This window comes from Macrobrachium rosenbergii, chromosome 51 (genome assembly GCF_040412425.1).
Source record: "Macrobrachium rosenbergii isolate ZJJX-2024 chromosome 51, ASM4041242v1, whole genome shotgun sequence".
Lineage (NCBI taxonomy): Eukaryota > Metazoa > Arthropoda > Malacostraca > Decapoda > Palaemonidae > Macrobrachium > Macrobrachium rosenbergii.
The window spans coordinates 71,907,649-71,922,004 of record NC_089791.1 but is presented as its reverse complement, the minus strand read 5'-3'; the positions used below and the strand labels follow the sequence as shown (position 1 = coordinate 71,922,004).

Sequence of the window (14,356 nt, the reverse complement as noted above, 5' to 3'; positions counted from 1 at the left end):
GTGAGGGGAGGCCAAGACTTGAAGGGTAGTAGATATCCCTCCCGAAGGACATCCACTATCCAGGTCTCAGCTCCGTGTCGCTGCCATGTTGCCCAATGGCTCGACAGGCAACCCACCACCTTCGGCAGCATTTGAGGGGGAACACTGCCCCTAGCATTTCCCCTTCTTCTTCCCTTACCCCCTTTTCTGGACTGGAAAGCGGGCTGAAAGGGGCGGGAAAACCCGCTCTTTCTAGGGGAAGAAGAAGGCTGGGTGTTTCCATGGGACCCCTTCGAAGACTGGGACTTCTTAGGGGCTGAGGAAGTGCTAGCCTGACCCGAGGGCCTGGCTGCAGTAGAACGCGAAGAGCCAGAGGTCTTGGCCACTGCCTGGTGAACAAGCCGGTCACTGTCATCAGCCCGGCGCTTATCCACTGCAGCATCCACCAACTCCCTAGGGAAGAGAGAGGCGGAACCCAGCAACGGTCCATTCCGCAAGGTCATTGCCAAACCGGGCCCCATAGACATGGAGAAGCAAGAGAGAATGGCGTCTCTTCGCTTCAGGACCAGGTTAGCCCACAGGTTTGCCGTCTGATGGGCGAGGTAGGAGATGGCCCTACCTCCAGACTGGCATAGTCTTCTGAAGGTGGAGTCCTTCCCAGGTACAATAGCGCCCGAGGAAGCAGCCACCTTCGATACTGTGAAGGACCACAGATCGAGCCAGAAGACTGCCTGGAAGGCCGCCATGGCAGTGGCTTCCAGGGTTGCGGTTTCTTGCTGAGAGAGGGAGATGCTCTCTGCAGTAAGTTGCTGCAATGTAAGACCCGGATCCAGACGAACCAGGTCCAGGTCAACCTGTTTAGGCGGCAATGCCCTCTCCGACGGAGCGTAGAAGTGCTTCTGGCGAGGAAGAGGAGGGGGAAGAAGCTTGTCCGAGCGGTTCAATCTGAGCGAATTGTCTTGCCCAGACACAAGACCATTCACTTGATAGAGGACCCCTCAGCAAGTGTGGACCACGGCAGCCCCATTGAAGCCTTGGGTTCCTTCTTGGGTCCCCAGTAGGATTGAGGCGCGATGGACTATCCACAGACAAGGCCGTGGTCCCTTCCCCGAGGTCGTTGTGCTGACAAATCAGCTCAATAACCTCAGCAAACATCCTCTGTATCTCGAGGGTGTCCGCATCCTGGGGGATAGGACCCTCAAGTCCTTCCAGGATGCGGTCCTCCCAATCTACTCTCCCTGCAGGAGGGAGAACCTTGGCAAACCCCCGTGATCCTTCCTGCACCACACGGGCGTAAGACCTGGTCGAACCGAGGACCGAGCCAGGCATGTACGCCCCCAAGGTAGAACTCTGGGGAGACAACTCACCAGAGTTCTTCCTGTTTGACTCGTGCCCCCTGAAAGGAGCCCAGGGGGTAGAGGAAGCACCTGCATGCCCCGGCTCTTTCTCTTGCCCCACGCCCTGGTCTGTACGGCGAGAAGTTTCTCCCGTATCAGACTGGGGTACCCAGGTCTCCTTGGGGACCCAGGTAGGCTACTCGGAGCAACTCGCGAACGAGAGTCTGACGCGGACTCGCTGGCCTTAGATGCAGGAAGTTTCTTAGGCGCAGTGGGGGGAGTGCAGACCTTGGTCTGCACGGAGACCGGACAATTTGCCGTAAACAAATTTGCCGTAGGACAATTGATTGTAAGACATTTTGCCGCAAGAAAACTTGCCGTGACGGATATTTTGCCGGGACATTTCACCGTAAAATGTATATGCTTTGTCATGTATAGATTAAAAAAAAATGAAGAAGAGAGAGAGAGAGAGAGAGAGAGAGAGAGAGAGAGAGAGAGAGAGAGAGAGAGAGAGAGAGAGTGAGTGAGAGTGAGAAGAGTGAAGTGAGTGAGGAGTGAGTGAGAGAGAGAAGGGTATAAATTTTGACACCCGTCGTTAAATGTTTAAATGAGGTCATTACAAATTCGGTAGTTTACCCTATTTTTTATTTTGTTTTTTTTTTATCTTAAACCTTTGTATTATCTACTTTTATCAGTTGAAACTTAAACCCCTACGATGCCGTACACTATCAAAAGCACCAGAGGTTGTGATAAGCTCGTAGATGATTCCAACTTCATTTACAGGCAAGAAAGAGAATATGGAGGCAAGGTTTATTGGAAGTGTGTTGAAAAAAAACTGCAAAGCAAGAGTACATACAAGACGGAATATTGAAGAGATTTCAATCTGTAAAACTGTAAGTGAGCATACCCATCCAGCGAACCCAAGCAAACATAAAATGCAAAAACAATTGCACATATGAAAGAAAATGCACTGAAATCCCAGCTAGCTTCAAGATCATTGATTGGTGCTGCATGCGAGGAATTAGAAAATGCAGGACGCTCTCTTATGCCATCAACTTCAAATTTGTCAAGAAACATAAGAAGATGGAGACAAAAAGAAGAAAAGGCCCCTCCTATTCCAAGAACAAGAATCGGTTATGTAATTCCCAAGAATTTGCGTGTTTACAGAACGGAGAAAGATTTTTACTTTATGATAGTGGAATGGAAGATGAAAACAGAATGTTGATCTTTGGTACGATTGCAGGGTTACACAATCTAGAAAGACATACAAATTGGGCATGCGATGGAACATTTAAGGTTTGTCCTGAAATCTTCTATCAGTTATATACTCTACATGTCAACATAGGACATGCATGCATCCCACGAGTTTACGGTCTCCTTCCGAATAAGACTAAGGAATCTTACAATACGTTTTTTCAAAAGGTTAAAGATTTACTCGAGTCCCTAGAACCTGAAAATCTAATGATTGATTTCGAACCAGCTAGTTTTTTTAAGTTTTTCTGACATTTTCCCTTCTGCAAATGTAACAGGCTGTTATTTTCATTTCTGTAAGTATGTTTACAGAAAAGTGACAGATATTGGGCTTAAGGTTCAATATCAAAGTGATTGTGCTTTTAATACAAAAGTAAAGTGCCTTATGGCACTTGCATTCATACCGCCTTCAGACATCATTGATACATTTATAGAGTTGGTTGATGACGATGACTTACCACAAGAACTAGTTGCATAATTTGAAACTCATTACATTGGGGGAGAGAGAGGGAGGGGACCTTGTCGTTGTAGAGTTTCTCCAACTTTTCCTATCGAACTTTGGAATGTTTATCAAAGAACCCTAGATCAACTGGCTAATACCAACAATGGAGTAGAAGGGTTCCATAATGCGCTTCAAGCATCTGTGACCAATACGCATCCAAATTTATGGAAACTCATCAATGTATTGAAAAATGAAGAATATCTTTCTAAAAAGAAGATAATCTACGCAGAAAGAGGTGAAACAGCAGTCAAGAAACAATACAAAAATGTTTATAAGCGCATACTAAGTATTGTCAGAGGTTATGATCAAAATGCAAAACAACATTATTTACGAGCAATTGCTATGAACTTACATGATTTTTAGCTTTGAATTTTTTTTAGAAAACTTTTTAAATAAAGTGTGTGGTCTTTATTTTTTTTTATCCTCTTCTTATATATAATTATAATTAAATGAATACATGAAAATCAATGAAAAGTGATAAATATACTTGAAGATAACTATATGAATATAGTTACACTGATCTCTAAAAAAAATAAGCTAAAAACTAAAATATACATTTTACGGCGAAATGTCCTTGCGGCAAAATATCCGTACGGCAAGTTTTCTTACGGCGAAAAGTCTTACAATTAATTGTCCTACGGCAAATTGTCCTAGCTCCGGTCTGCACGCCCTTGGCTCCCGGTGCCACTGGCCCAGAGGCCAGGGCAGCGGTTCCCTGATCCGAGGATCAGGAAGAGACGACGAGAGATCCCACTGCCTTCCCTGTGGAAGGAGGCAGACCCTTAGAAGCCTCGGTGCGAGGCTTCTTAGTGGGGGAGAGGCAGACTTCTTCTTCTTCGACTGCGAAGCCTCGGAAGGAGAAGCGGAAGAAGCAGCAGACGAAGACGACGATGATGACGAAGATGAAGATGAAGACGATGACACCTTCCTAGACCTCTTCTTCTTCACCATCTGCTTCAGGAACGCCGTCAAGTCTCCAAGCCAGGAAAGCGAGGCCGCAGACTCAGAAACAGCAGGAGGGGCTGCAGCAGAAGGCACATCCTGGGCAGGGACCACGGAGCTCGAGCCAGCATTTGCCTGGGTAGAGAGAGCCACGCGTCGGCCAGGAACAAAAGTGGGCGGGGCCGGGAATGCATGCGCCACCCCTCCCGCGTGGATATTCAAGTCGGGCAGCGCCAGGGTCGAAGGGATGGGGACTGGAACAGACGAAGGGCCGGGCTGGAAAGTCAGACGAGGAACATAAGTCGTGGACAGGCCAGGGTCAGCGACAGTCACATATGGGTATGATGACGTCACCATGTAGGCGGGGCCAGCACGCGTGAAAGGAGCCAGGAAGCCAGGAGGCAGCGGAACAGCGTGTTGCATCGCAGGTGACGCCGACACTTGGGTGTCTAGATGCGATGCAACTGACACCGGGAGCTGGGCAAACCTCGACATGGTGACGGTTGTAGTAGTGACTGTCGTTGCCGAGTGAGTCGTGACTGGAGTGGGGGGCAGAGGAGCCAATCCCTCCAGTGACGTGCCAGGTAGGCCCAGGTGTAGCCAGGATGAACTTGGGATCAGTGTCTGGCTATCCAGCCTGAGACCTGAAGCGAAAGTCGGGTCAGTACAAGAAGCCTCTACTCGCTCGAGGAAAAAACTCCCCTCCAGAACGGGAAGAGACTTCAAAGAGGATGTCTTGGTCCAACTCTCCCCCGCGCCCTTCCACATACGATGAAACGTAAGAGGAAGGGGAGGGGGAGTCCTCACCCAAGGGAGAGGGAGCAAGCAGGGGAAGTTCGCCGGGAGGGAGAAACGAGCCCGACACATTCGCCACCACTGGAGTCGTCGGGGGCGTATTTCCCTCGGACAACTCCTTGGTAGGCTTACGACGGTAACGTCTCCTCCCCTCAAACTTACCACATTGCTCGGAGGACCAAGAACAACACTCACTACAGGGGTTGTCGCGGGAACACACCCGCCCCCTGCAAGATGGACAGAGGGCGTGTGGGTCCACGTCGACTCTAGATCTAAAAGAGTTGCACTTTTTACCCCCTACCCTGGGACACACGCTGGGGATAGGAGGGTTTTGATGATTTCTCCATTGCAAAATACAAAAAAGAGAGAATTTCCCACCAAAAAAGTAGAAGTATAGCTGTCAGGCAGAGAGCGGCGAAGAACAACGTCTGAGTGCTGCGACGGCCGAAAGCAAATTGGAATGTTTACACCTGGACACACGGTACTCCTGCCTCCCGGACAATAGTTAACTGCCTAACCACCTTGTTTGAAGTTCAACGGCCGTTTCCAGCGTACGCCTGAAAGTAATCCCTATGTAAAGGACCGAGGGTTTGTATATTGTGTCGGAAACAAACAAAGATTTCCCACCAAAAAAGGAGGAAAGAGGGCAGTCAGGCAGAGACCGAAGAACAACGTCCGCATTCTACGACGGCCGAAAGCAAATTGGAATGTTTACATCCGGGCAGGCGGTACTCCTGCCTCCCGGACAGTAGTTAACTGCCTAACCACCTTGTTTGAAGTTCAACGGCCGTTTCCAGCCTGAAAGTAATCCCTAATGTAAAGGACCGAGGGTTTGTATATTGTGTCGGAACAAATAAAATATATGTAAAAAATTTAGGATTGTTTCCAAGTTTCAATTTTGCAAAACGCACTTGGTGACATTTGAAGGGACATTTGACTCTCCAGGGGATAGTACTAAACACGGCAGAATACATTTGAACCCCTAGAGGCTAGTACTAAACACAGCAAAAGTGTGTATGTGAATCACTCTTTTGCCATGTTTAGTACTAGCCCACATGGAGTTTGGACCGGAAACGAACTTTTACTCCCACCCCTGTATCATACAATTCATGGAACCAGGAAAGCAAGGTTTTTGGAGGGGGGAAACACAACAGTACTGAAATAGTATTATTTAATCTCATCGACAGCTCTCGTTTGGATTAAGGAAGTAGTCTATATGGAATGCTTTCAAGCCATGATCACACACTAAGTATGAACTTGGTACCCTATGTGGTAAATTTTTAGAAAGAGGAACCATCCCAAAATGACATGAAAATATGTTTTTCTAGGTGATTTTGATGTGTTTTGCACGAATATCACCTTCATTTTCCTCGGAAATTAACGGTTTTAGACTTTACTCGAGCACCTACAGTTTCCGGGCCCACTCGACCACTTGACCAACATCGGCGGAAGAACACCAAAACCAATATGTCGCCCTGTGTATGTGTGCTGTCAGTAAGGTCGTGGCGGAACGGCGCCGCGCCTTATCTGCATATTTAAAGATTCTTGGCAAGCACGACATTTTCTGGCAAGAGGTAATGTTGAGCTGCGCTGCGCTAGCCACAGGGGTTACAGTAAGGTCCGTGTTCTTCCGCCATTTCGGTCGGCGGTCGAGTGTGCCTGGGAAACTGTAGGTGCTCAGAGTAAAGTCTAAAACCGTTAATTTCGAGGAAAATGAAGGTGATATTCGTGCAAACACATCAAAATCACCTAGAAAAACATATTTTCATGTCATTTTGGGATGGTTCCTCTTTCTAAAATAATACCCCCTATGTTAGGTTAGGGGCGGCTGATTTGGCCATCTGCTACCCAATTGGTTGCCATCATTGCTTAGTTTAACATTCACCCCAGAGGGGCTGGTACTAAACACGGTACCCATTTTGCAGGTAAACCTTAGTTGGCGAACCTAGAAGGGTGCGTTAGTCTTAAGAGTTTCAAGTTTTACCCATCCACTCCTGGCCTAACCATAAATAATCATGAGCGGTCTTATTCAAAAGGATAGCATAGCCTACTATTCTGGAGTAGTGCGACCTAAGAAAGCTAAATGGCTAAGAAAAGTATGCCCTATTAGACTGTCACCATTTCCCGTCGTCAATCCCGACACATTTTCTCCATCGTAGGCTTACTCGTCGTTAAGACTTGTAATGGTTGCCGGTAGGCTAAACATAATTTATTGTGAAACGGGCTTTGACTGCAAGCTACCTACCAGTATTCGACATCTACGGTTACCATTTCGATCTCTGACCCTTTTCTCCTCCTTTTTTGTCTGAATTACACTGAATCGAGTCACGCCACCAGTGAAACCTATCAACAACAGCTGATTCTGCTGAACTATGATGTTTACGTAATGCCTCAATGAGAATGAGATTTGAAAGTGGTGATTCTACATTTTTTTTGAAATGGTAATTTATACTTATGATAAGAGAAACGAAGTGAACAAACTTAAATGTGTTTAATTTCATAAAAAAAAGTGCTGTAAATACCACTTGGAAAAATTATCTATCATTTCACATTTTACACAGATGGGGATGATTCGGACAGTGGGATGGTCGGGACAGTTACATACAATTTCTGGAAAACTACGGTAAGGGACCTAATACTGTAGTTCAGCTCCGAGAAATCACGTGAAATCGCGAGTTTGTTTCCCATTTACAAATGGACTGTGGTTGAAACGGAACGCATACTTTAGTATAGTAGTATAGAGGTTACATTTTGTGGTTTTTCTCATTTCCTATGTAATTTTTTTGCGTTTGAATCATAAGCTGTGGTGTGGTGAATTTGATAAGGAAGTTGATTATCTGTTTTGGGTGTGAATTTGTACTGATGACGAAGATGTTATAGCTATTACCTGCCTGTAATCTCGAAGGATTTAGAACTAAGGGTGTCATCAAACTGTTATGATACGTGGGGGATGATTCGGACAGTCTAGGATAGGGATGATTCAGACGTGTCCGATTCATTCCTCTTAGCAAACCTTTGCTAAATATGAATGCCAACAAAGAAACAAAAGATTTTCATTGACAGTATTAAAGTTATATTGTGTATATTCATTACCTTATAAAGCACTTCATAAACCCATCATAGAACCCCTCCTTACAAAGAAAAATAGCCTTTCTTTTGTTTCAGATTGGTTATAGTTCCTCAGGCCTATCATGGGACGAAAGTATAGGAAGTAAACCTATAGGGAAAGCCGGAAAGGGTGTAAAGTCCCCGCTCAACGCGTTCTCTGTAGAGAACATCTCGTTTTCTGCGGTGCCTTTTCATCGACCTAAGGTCGATCGGAATATAGGCCTATATTTATCATCATAATTGTAAAATGTATATATGTTTTCTTTCTAAACAATCATGTTTTATGTACAAGTAACGAGTTATTTATGTTGTATGTCAGACATTGCTGATCACTATGTTCTCTGTATGAACCTGTCCTGTTTTTGTAAGGAATCAGTTTGACCTCAGGTCACCTGTAAACCTTTGTACCAACGGTCTCTGCGAACTACACAGACGTCCGCATCCCGCTTTATAAGCAGCTCGTTTTCATTCATCAACTTAATTCTTCTTTTTTTCCATCTGTTGGCCTCTCCCACTAGCCAACACTCACTGCTATCATACTTTTATCCTCATCTGATGGGTACCTTAGGGTTCAAAGAGGTTGCAACCTTGCCTGTTAAATCTTTTCATTTCAAAAATCACCCCCACCAAAATCACTTTCATGCATCATAATAAAGTTTTCATCCAACCTACCCATCTCACAGACTCATCATCAGCATAGAGTTACGGGCTGCTCTAGGAGCAAGAGCCCGTGCTGGCACAAGGCCAGCTAAATCTAAAACAACAATTAACATTCATCAATAAACCCGTTACGGGCTGCTCTAGGAGCAAGAGCCCGTGCTGGCACAAGGCCAGCTAAATCTGAAACAACAACAACATCAATAAACCAACCCCCACCAAAATCACTTTCATGCATCATAAAGTTTTCATCCTACCTACCCATCTCACAGACTCATCAACATAGAGTTACGGACTGCTCTAGGAGCAAGAGGCCGTGCTGGCACAAGGCCAGCTAAATCTGAAACAACAACATCAATAAACTAGTAGTATTTGTCTTCCTGCTCATTATTTCGCACCTCTCTCACAAGGGATGTTGCTGCTCAAGAAAATGCACATCAGGAGTTTAGAAAAAAGGGTGGTTCAGTTAGAACAATTGTTCTTGAGTTTGGAATCCTCTGAAGCACATTTCATGATTATGTGAAGAGACATGGAGACAGGGTTGACCAGGAGGGTTTTCAGTTACCTTCTTACTCAGTTAGGCAAGTCCTAAGTGCCCACATGGAAAGAGAATTAGCTGATTATCTGAAACAGTGCTCTGCTATTTTTTACGAACTATCAGCTAAAATAACAAGGAAGCTTGCATATGAGTATGGAATTGCAAACAAAGCACCAGCGCCAGAATCATGGGATAGGGAAAAATCTGCTGGAAAATACTGGCTAACTGATTTCCTGGCAAGGCAGAAGGATCTCTCTAAGAAGTCCGGAGACAACAAGCCTACCTCGGGTGACAAGTTGTAATGAAACAAACCTTGCTGTTTTCCAGACTGTCATGTATGTCTTAACGTACTGTAAGTGTAAGACATGTTATATAACGCCGTCCGTAGACGCGTTCAGTTCAAAGCTGCAGCTAGATGTTGCGTAATGCTGTAGATTATAAGCGTAATCAATTATTATTGTGTTAGTATCGAATCCGACACACAGGCTTCGATCCTGTAAATTCTACCTCATGTACGTAGAATATAATTCCTTATTATGTATCGAGCTCCGATGCTCATATGTTTGTTATGATCCATTATATATATTTTTTGTATTATGTATTCATCTCTTAGCGCCTTCTTCTCAAATGCAGCCGAGCGAAAAGATAGAGCTTTATTATCGCCCTCCATCCTCGGACATCAGCGACGAGAATGGGACCAAATCTCAAATACTAAATACATCATATTTACCTTGCAGGTAAGAATGACGAATTGCAGTATGTGTTGTATATACCAACACATCACAGACTGAACTAGAATAGATTTTACAGCCACACCCTACACCATCAACAGCAGTTTTCTCCTGGAAATATTCAACCATTCCCAAAAACTGGAGAGACGAAGGGGACAGCTAGTCAGAAAGCGGGAAGATGCATGATTGCAATGGACACGCCAGAAAAGCTTGAACTTGAACAGAAAGAACTAAAGAAAAAGCAACCCCCTCCTTAAAAAAAACAGCCAAGAAGGAAGTAAATTTTGGAAATGATAGCTCAAGAACATCAAAAATCAAGAAAAATACAAAAAAGTTAGACAGAGGACCAAACCAGTGATGAAGGCCTTCATCACTTTGAAGATCTCTTGACAGCTGAGCTTGTAAGAGCCCGACGCCGTCTCTCCCAAACGTGTGTGCTCGTGTGTGCGTCATCCATCGGAGGGGACAAGATACAATAAGAGCATCTTGTTTTCTTTCTCGTGTAAGGACGGGAGATTGAGTGACATACTGGCTGGGGGTTAACTAGTTTATTGGTGGTTCCTTACTGAGATAAATGTAGAGAATCTTCGAAGATGTTATTGACGTGTGCAAGCGGTAAAGTAGCGTCTACACACAGACAGGTGAAAACAGAGGTTAAAGATTCAGACATCTGTGTTTGTCGGCAGACAAACAGATGGCGATATTGATAGACAAAATAAACGTACAGTGTTAAAACATACATCAATGGAAAGGCCAGGAAATTCTACATATGGCCAATTGCATGAGATTCGAGGCAGATTAATGAATACAATGCAGTAGCATAACATATGTGAAATGGCGAGACGTTTGGCGTCTTCACAAACAGAAACATACACACAGTTTGATACAGAAGATTCGGTGGAACATTATGAGTACATGATTAGAATGCTTGCATGGCAATGCAAGTTGTGGTGACTGTACATGAATCAAGACAACAATGGTTAGGGAGAAACAGATGGAAATATTATATGGTTGAAGTCATGTTCCGTCAGAGAAAGAAAACGAGATGCTCTTGTTGTATCTTGTCCCCTCCGATGGATGACGCACACGCGAACACACGTGTTTGGAAGAGACGTCATCGGGCTCTTACAATACTCTCCCCCAAGATGTGGGTAACGTCTGATTGATCGACGTATCTGCTGGGGCGTTGAAGAGTGCCACGGCTACGCAAAGTAAGCGGGGATAGTGCTTTGCGTGGGAGCGGCTGGCTGCGGGTGAACACACGTGTGTTTGTAAGAGACGGTGTCGGGGTGACAGGCTCTTACAAATACTCCCCCCCCCCCCAGCAAGGCATCAACGCAGAAATCGTCTTGCTGACAATTGTAGTTGGCTTGAAGGGCTTGGGCTAGGGGCGGGTAGGAGGCTGAAGGGTGGCGCCAGCCAGCAAGAGCTTGAGGAGGTCGGGAGCGGGTTGAAGGGTGACGTCAGATGATCCTTCGATAACCAGCTGGAGGGGGATGGCTGAAGGAGGCTGATCCTTCGGTAGCCGGCTCGAGGGCTGAAGGATGACGGCGGCTGATCCTTGGTAGCCAGCTCGAGGGGGCGGCAGCAGGCTGAAGGATGACGTTGGCTGGTCCTTCGTTGGTCAGCTCGTCCAGTACGAGCGCGGGGCAGTTTCAGGTTTCTTGGAGGAGGCGTCCAGGGATCCGGTGGTGGGGTGGGTCATCTCGGAGGGTCGCCGACCTGGGTCGGACATCTACTGAGAACTCGGGAACGGCGGGAAGCGGGGTGGCGGTGAAGGGTCTGTTGGCGCATGGGTCGTCATCTTGGGTCGGCCGGGTCCTTCATGTCACTCTGGGGTCACCAGTGTAAGGACGGGAGATTGAGTTATTGTAAGAGCCCGACGCTGTCTCTTCCAAGCTTAACAATAATTTTTCTGACATCTCAGAGAAGGAGACCGAAGACACAGAAGTTGGTTTCATTGATAAGGTCCCAGAAGAGGGAGATTTTGTTCTTGTTGGGATAGATCCAGTAATGGCACAGTTTCCGCCAGGGAGGGTGCTATCAGAGGTCTAAACTTTGCGCCGTAGTTAGTCCGCTAAAGGCTCTCTGATGGTAGGGTGTGGCTGTCATGAGTCCGTTAATGGCTGGGCCAAAACCGCGCTACCTGTCCCTGACCCAGTGTGAGTTTCACGAGAAATGTCAAAAGAGAGACTGATTCTTTATTATTCTCAGCAGGTGTCTATAAAGCAAAAAGCAGACGGAAAGGTAGGGGGCGACCCGAGGCCCCGCTGTGTCCATACAGAATTTGTGTTTTCTGACAAGCATAAAAATACGTACAATATTCGTTACTGGGCATATAAAAGGTTGATATACATATCGACAGAAAGGTCGTACAGTGATGCATAAGATGAGGTAAGTACATAAAGAATCTGAAATAATGACAGGTAATATACATGACGTGATTAATGTACAGTAAGTTCCAAAATGAAGCTACAAATTTCAGAGGATTTCGTTCGAAATTCACTAACTGGCAACTACAACACGTAGCTGAAACCTTATTTTTTTTTCTACATTGAAAGCTCTATCAAGCAAAATAAAGCTAACATATGATGCACAAATATCAAATCTATGATATTTATAACAATCATAAGAAAAAATTACGGTAATAGTAATGATTTCAAAGTACAGCAATTACTTCAACCTACAGAAATGAAACAATTTGAGATTTTCGCTCAACACAGGATTACCAACATTTCCATTGTATATTTTGAGCAATCAATGTGGAAACAAATATTTAATATCATAGTGTATTATCAATTAATTTAGCGAAGATGCATAAAACCATGCAAGTATCATCAATAGAATATAAGGGGAAAATCTCTGTAACATTAAACATAATCAACCATGAATGCACCTAGCTTCAACAGAGAAGTTGGGTGTGGTTGGTAGTTCTGATTTTAGCTTTTAGGACCCGACCATTCGGACTCTACTTCAGGCTTTGGCTTCAGTTTCGACCCATGACACAAACGTAACATTATCTACCCAACCTATGAATCACCAGCTGAGTCCTACTAGGGTTGGGGGGAACTTTGACCCAATACCCCCATCGCCAGCCCGTAATATTGAATAAACAGGTAAATCAGTTCCCTCCTTCATTATGTTTGCAATAACTGACAGAAAGTAACCACTATTGAAAGGGTAAACTTGATTGCAAACAGGTTTTCTGTTACAAATACAGAACCGTTACAAATACAGAGGGCTTCTCCAAATAATAAAAGTGTTCCCAAATCATTCAAGTCTAAGATCCACCAAGGCTGACCGAAAACAACTGAAAATTCATCTATCTGACTTCCTCTGCCTTGGTTTAGGCCTAGACTTCCTCACTTCCCCTGACTTGACTTAAGTCTAGACTTCCTTACTTCCCCTGGCTTGGCTTAGGTCTAGACTTCCTCACTTTTCCTGCCTTGGCTTAGGCCTAGACTTCATCATTTCCCCTGACTTGGCTTAAGCCCAGACTTCCTCACTACCCCTGACTTGACTTAGGCCAAGACTTCCTCACTTTCCTGACTTGACTTAGATCTAGACTTCCTCACTTCCCCTGACTTGACTTAGGCTAGACTTCCTCATTTCCCCTGACTTGATAATGAAACCTAATTAATGGAAAATCATGTTTACAACCATCTAGATATCCAAACAACTCAATTTATTAAATAACAAGCTGGAAAATATATTTCCTTGATTTTTGAAATAGGCCTAACCATGTAGCCATGCTAAACATGCATATAACTTGGATTTTGTTTTGTTTTTTTCTACACCAACTTGTGTCTTATTTACACTTCATTCAATCAGATGCTAAACTTCATTGTGCTTTATCAAAAGAAATCATAATAACTTTCGAAATGACCCTATAAAAGTAGAAAGTTAATTTACAAATCACATTAGGCTAATGCTTATGCACTGTTTCCTGCTGCCAGTCAACGGTGAACACTTATCACACATTGAGAGCCGCAGATGTTTCTTTCTTTTTTAATAAACAATTATTGAACTAACATTGACCATTCACTGGGGAAATACCTTCTGTGGTTCTACAGTTAATCACTGATACTTATTATCAGATAAAGGGGATGACGATAATTAAAATAAAATATACTAACTGGCAACCCAACGAGTTTCTAAAGAAGTATGATCAATTTTGAAATTTGTAGCTTCACTTTTGGAACTTACTGTACATATGAAGGGAGAAACAAGAAAGGAGAGGCGATTTGAAGCCCTTACACCAGACTTAATAGGTGTTTTACAGTTGTTGGCATGGTTTCTGATGTTGAACAATTCCGGGCTGGATAGTCTGCAGCCAGTACGATGACTTATTCCAATATGGGAATCAGCTCTTACCCTGAGTAAATGTTGGGTCGAACCACATGATTACCTGAATTACATCAGGGCACTTATACTCATTATATTAGTCCCAGTGTCATCAAGGGACATAGCCGATCTTTCACAGAAAACAATGAGCCGATAGTTCTATGACTTTTTG

The 14,356-nt window shown here is 44.5% G+C and overlaps 1 protein-coding gene and 1 long non-coding RNA gene across 4 annotated transcripts in view; one reads left to right on the top strand and one right to left on the bottom strand.

Moving 5' to 3' along the window:
* LOC136833485 (uncharacterized) overlaps positions 1-7,210 on the bottom strand; it is a 248,166-nt gene extending 240,956 nt beyond the window's left edge. For both annotated transcript variants that reach the window (XR_010851485.1, XR_010851486.1), the window contains exon 1: positions 7,052-7,210. This is a non-coding gene — a long non-coding RNA (uncharacterized lncRNA). The remainder of the gene's footprint in view (positions 1-7,051) is intronic.
* The window catches only part of LOC136833484 (DNA ligase 1-like), a 440,466-nt gene that overhangs the window by 273,319 nt on the left and 152,791 nt on the right, over positions 1-14,356 (top strand). The window lies entirely within an intron of this gene.